Genomic DNA, 5946 nt, shown 5'->3' with positions numbered 1-5946 from the left:
AATGGCGAGAATATTAACGAGGACTCGAGGGATTGCAATGAAAAAGAAGAAGAGCAAAAAAAGAGCTTTTGGTTAACCGCAAAGTACATTCGATTTTCCATCGATACGTCGTCGAGATCATTTTTGAATACGATCGTAAAGGTCATAAAAGTTGAACAGCTATTAAAATATTCGGTTTCGTCGCCCGATGCTCGCGTTTCTACGCGTTTACCGCCAATGGACAAAACTTTTCAGGATAGAACATTTTCTCTCCGGCTATGCAGGAAATCCTTCTCCGGAGATAAATCAACGTTGTTCCTTTTCTTTTCGAAACATGGAAATGGTTAAAGTGCGAAAGCTTGACGGGACATAGGTACGAAGGTCTCGAAAAAGTACCTACTGTAAAAAAGACCAGAAATGGATGCAGCTAGAAAAAAGAGATGGGTTTGTTGGTCGAATCTTTCTTGTTATATTTCACGCTGCCCGTATCTTCCTTTACTCGGCACCCGTATTTGCGTTTACTTGCAACCAGCTTCGCCGTGATAAATCACAGCTCGAAGGAGAGCAAAATGTTTGTAGGAAAGTACGGTGCGAGCCAAAAATAAAGTACGATTCCTTTCGTCCCATGAAAACCGATATGTTCTTCGGGGAAAACCTATGTATCCTATTCCATGGATATTTTACAGAGTACCTATCTCTTATAGTAGATATAACACTTTATACGATAACATAAACTCAACCGGCTCGTTGGAATAAAATAATATCTTCTCTGGATCTAACGCATCAAAGTTTTTTTCTTTTCGAAATTTATGAAATTATGTCACCATGAAGTATCGGAATACATATAATAGACTTCGTTGAGCAAGTAAAAACGAACAAATATTTTCTATAGTTTTCATTTTCTAAAATGGGTATGAAAAATGATGAGAAGCAGGGTGAAACGATCCTACAAAAAGTATGTAAATTTTTAACAGCATCCTGTAGCAGGTTGAGCTATAATAACGTAGCGAATTTTTCGCCAAAGAACTTGCATTCGGAAGAATGTAATTCTAGTGGCATTTTCTTGGCACACTGACTTTTTCTCTCCTTTTTCGTTTCTACCTTTCATTTTACGATCTAGGAGGAATTTAAATACGAACAATCACGGCGCTTCGAGCGGAACTCTAAACGGAAAGTGGAAATGAAAGGAAAGAACGAGTTGGTCCTTTCAAAAAAATATATATACAGCTTCGAGGAGAAAATCGTCATACTGTTATAAATCTTTCGACGAGGGTAAGAACTTTATACGACGATCAACTTAATAATATCTCTTCAAGATTTACGAGAAATCGTGCGTAAACCAAATTTTGTATTATTAATATAGTATGAGAAGAAGAAGAAGAAGAAGAAGAAGAAGAATGTGCTTACGTGTCACTTTTCGCTGAAGGCTGAATCGACGGTGAGAGAGAGAGAGAGAGCGAGAGAGAGAGAGAATCAACCTTTCGCAAGCCGAGAAGCATCCGACGAATCATTTATGAATCACGTACTTACAAGACTCGATAGGAGGTTTCGTACGATTCGACCAACTCTATCTTTCTCTCCAACTTTCTTACGCTTTTTCTTTTACAACACACGCGAACGATATACTCGATCACTTTTCACCTTCCAAAGAAGAAGAAGAAGAAGAAGAAGAAGAAGAAGAAGGAGGAGGAGGAGGAGGAGGAGCCACTTCGAGAGATACGTTCGAAAATCTTTCAAGAATCAAAAAATATCAAGAGTGGGCAAAATAAAAAAGTTTAACTTTACTTTGTTTCCTTTTTCCAACTTTCAGCAACATACATACATACGTAGAGAGGAGCGCGATAAGCTCGTTCGAATTTCTCGTATGGACAAAGTTAGCATTTTCTCCGTAAAAAGCTTCCTCCTAAGGAAAGCATTCGAGAGAGCTTCCAAGGAACATTGTTTCGGAAAACGGAGTTATAAGAGAGACAACGATAATACCGTTGAAAGACAATGGAAGACGTTGATGGACTAAGACACTGCTAACCTCTTATACGATAGTCAGCAAGCTAGCTGAATGTACCATGAATATTTCAAGTTCGGTAAGTGTCTACTGCCACAAGTATACAGTGTATTTCTAGTTTAACGAGATGTTGCAAACAGCAAACGTCTATAATATCTTATAGTCCGGCTTGTCTTTTGGCGTTTCGTCGGCTCTAGTTAGACGACAGTCGATGATACTATTCTTGTCTCGTTAAGCACACTGCTGTAAGATATATCCGACTAGTTTCCCGACGAATTCCAACTTTGCAATAACTCGTGAGAAAATTAGAAAATCGATACAATACAGTAATGTCATGTCCATGTACTTAGACGTGCAAATATCGGTTCGATCGGGAAGAAAATAATTGAAAAATTGGAGCGTAAGAACGAAGTAAAGTCGATTATAAAACGAATGTTGCCAACGAAGAGGGATTCTCGTCCAAGTAATGTAGCTGACATTTGAAATGATTAAATTTCCATGAATTTTCACGCTTATCTTTAACGCGAATGTCTAGTCCGAATAGATACGTAATGTGTCCTTCCTATAACACCGAGATTAGATTATTTCGAAATATCGCTCGAGGCTGGTTATCGTAATTGGAAAATATGTTAAGGCTTGTCTTATTTTTTTTTCTTTTTTTTCTTTTTTTTTTTTTTTTTTTCTTTTTTCCCCTGTTTATCTGGGATTATTATATTTTTCTCAAAATGCTTGATTTTTACGACAACTTGGACGTAACCAGTACGTAGATCCGCAATTTATTCGGGTTGGTTAGAGAAAGAGAGCGAAATATAGGGAGCGAGGATAAAATCGACGTGTGGGCTTTTTAATCTTACAAGATTAGTCGGTTAAACCGAGAGATTTTCCTGCCTCGATAAAAGAGCCGAACGTATAAACTTCGTAGAAATGTCAAGCGACTTCCTAGAAAAGGGCCATTACGTAAATGCGTATTCTTATATACTTATTAGCTCGGCCCAATATTTCATTAGATCTTAAATCGATCTTTACGAGAGGCGTTATATTATCGTAGCTGCAGTAACGCAGAAGGAAGAAAGCCATTGAGGAACGATTTGACGGACAAATTGATAAAGATAATCGACGGGCAGCGAATGGTACACGTTAGAAATCTAATCCTTCGAAACTTACGATCACCCTCTTGATGGCGTTAGGACTAAAGACCATCATTCGACGTTGCTTCTTGATGAGCCTGCTAAGCCGTTGAGTCCTTTGAGCGCATGTAAGCGTTTTTCCGTTCAATTGAAAATCGTCTACAAGTTCATCCTCGAGGTCGTTTGCATCCCTCTCGATCCGAGGACTATGCCTGAGCGTAACCGTGCTAAGCGGTACCGCTTTGGCGACGAGACTCTCGCTTCTAACGCTCCAATTGGAACCACCGTACTTCTTCAGATTCATCAGATCACCTATGCTACCTCTGACCTGACTGGTACACAGCTGAAGATTCGTTCTCGAGAGAGCCGGCGAGTGAGGAAGAGACTCGGAACACTTCTCGATCGATCTGACGACGTCCGGTAAGATCGACTTGTTCTGAAGTTTGTCCAAATCTGAGAGGGACGATCCACGACGAATCCTGGCTCTGGGCAAAGTTGCTTTTTCTTTTGCAATTTTTTCTTTCTCGCGATTCACGCTCTTGGAAGATAAGGAAGACTTCATGGCGAATAGACCCGCCTTCAATGGAAAGAGCAATGCCCACTCGGTCGACTTTTCGCGAGTCTCCATTTTCACCGACCTTTTTTACCTTTCTTCTTCTTCTCGATAAGAAGAGCTTCGCGTCTTCGTATAACTTCGAGAAATATTATAGTTCTCCTCGAGGCTCGAAAACAGGAAAGAGAACTCTCGTTTAAGCGTTAAGTTAGAACGATAACGCGCCATCCGGCTTGCGGACCTTCCGCTCGGTCGTTATCGTGCTTCCAATGAAGAAACCGGAAGAACTTACTTTGGTTGTATAATAAAAAGCAAACGACTAGAAATTCAACCAAAGAGATTCTTTTTGATAACAGCAGCTCAAAGTCTTTGCCTCTTTCGATTCGACGAAGCTCTTTTCAAGAAAACGTTCTCTTTACCTTCCTTCCTTTTACACGTCCCTTTCCTAAGAACGTTTCTTCGAGCGACATCTTTAAGGCCAATAGTATCTTTAGTATCTTTAGAAGTAGAGAAGCGTTTCTAAAACTCGACGTTTCCGGCTTTCCTGGTTAACGTTCTCAGCCACGCCAACTTGTTGCCTCGTAGACGTTGCGCACGGATTTCTCGATATAAAGGAATAAACCTCGATGCGAGCCCATAAGGAGATCCTTCTTGGTCGGCAACTTCGATGAGACTCGATGAGGCTGATAGATCGGCGTGCGGGCTTAGGAGATCGCCTCGTAATGGTAAAGAAGGGTGTTACGGAGCCTGTGACGGACCTCTCGGTGGTATTTTCACTTAAGTTAACACGACCCCCTGCGAGGATGTACTCTTTGCAGACCGTCGACGACACTTCCGTCTAATAAAAGCCTAATAACGATCGATAGAAATAACGCCTAGCCTCCTTTCGTGCTTGACCAAGTCGAAGGATCAAGTACGAGGAAAAGCGAAGCGGTAAGTATAGTTAAAACGAATCGACGGTTGTTTTGCTTTGCGAACTCGACAGACGAAGAAACGATTCGATACTGAGAGGAAAATCGGATTTGCTTTGCTCTAAACGGCGAACGAGCTAGCTGTGATAACCGAATGGCGGTTAGCGAAGACCTTGCAGCGAAGGTGGTATCGCTTGTTGTCGCTACTTACTCGTCGTCGTCGTCGTCGTCGTCGTCGTCGTCGTCATCGCTGCTCGCAATCGCAATCGTCATACGGGTTTCCGATTACGCATGATACGGACAGGAAGTTTGTCCTACATAGATTATACTCCCACGAGGTTTTTTTTTATCGCGAAACCAAAGAAAAATGTAGAATTTGGATGCAAAAGAGACCAAGAGGATATGTTTCAATGAGATAAATAATTGAAGAAAAAATTGCAGTTAAATAAAAAAAAAAAAAAAAAAGTACGTTGGCATAATCAACTTGGGAAAATGCGTTAGTTCGGTCGACCATTTTTCTCTGCAGCTTACATTTTTCGTATTGTCTCAAGCACGAAGGAAAAAAAAGAAAAAAAATGACGGGTCATCGTGAACGAACGTAGATCATTTTCCCGATGGAATTTGAAAAGAGAGAAGAGGTCGACGAACGAGCCTTCCGAGAATTCGAATAAAATGCAAAACGAGACACGGTCGAGCATACGAACGGCCGTTTTTGCGCGAATAATAAAAATACGATGGAAAGAATGGGAAGCGTCTGGTTTGCGTGTTACTCAGGAACGCACAAAGATCTAAGCTGATGCAAAAGTCAAGGATTAATTAATGAATAGGACCAGAGAAGCTTATCGTATATTTGTCAATGAATCATTCAAAGAAAACTCATATCGTAGTTACGAAAGGGAAATGTCATAGGTAAGCGTGTGATGGGATATAATTATAAATTTCGTCGTTTAACGACATATAACGATAATACCGTACGGTCTTTCTCAACAATTTGTATTAATAACGTTAAGTCGGTAATGAGAATTTTTTTTTGATCGTAATAGGTCTCGCGACGACGATCGTAACGAATGGGTTATCGCTTATCTCTCTGGAAGGGGGAGCTTGATTAAACGATCGACCACTGAAAACCGATATAAAAGCTATAATTATGATAACGAAGAAGGAGAAGGAGGAGGAGGAGGAGGAGGAGAAGGAGAATTAGAGAATATATTCATTTCGAAATCGCATATCTCAGGGCGATCCGGCGGAATTCAATTTGCGAAAAATTTCCGTTTATTGTAATTATTCCAAAATATTGCCTTCCCGGCACTATTTCGAACATTTTGCAACGAACGAACGAACGAACAAACCGAATTCGTGGCTGTCTACGTGGTT

General features: G+C 40.6%; 1 long non-coding RNA gene across 1 annotated transcript; it reads left to right on the top strand.

Moving 5' to 3' along the window:
* Positions 1-965: 965 nt before the first annotated feature.
* LOC124950032 lies at positions 966-3972 on the top strand. Its single transcript, XR_007101243.1, has 3 exons — positions 966-1251; positions 1343-2060; positions 3030-3972. It is a non-coding gene; the product is annotated as an uncharacterized LOC124950032 (long non-coding RNA).
* The last annotated feature ends 1974 nt before the right edge of the window (positions 3973-5946 follow it).

Source organism: Vespa velutina, chromosome 1 (assembly GCF_912470025.1).
Source record: "Vespa velutina chromosome 1, iVesVel2.1, whole genome shotgun sequence".
Taxonomy (NCBI): Eukaryota; Metazoa; Arthropoda; class Insecta; order Hymenoptera; family Vespidae; genus Vespa; species Vespa velutina.
The sequence above is the reverse complement of the archived record's forward strand: the minus strand, read 5'-3'. Positions and strand labels throughout refer to the sequence as shown.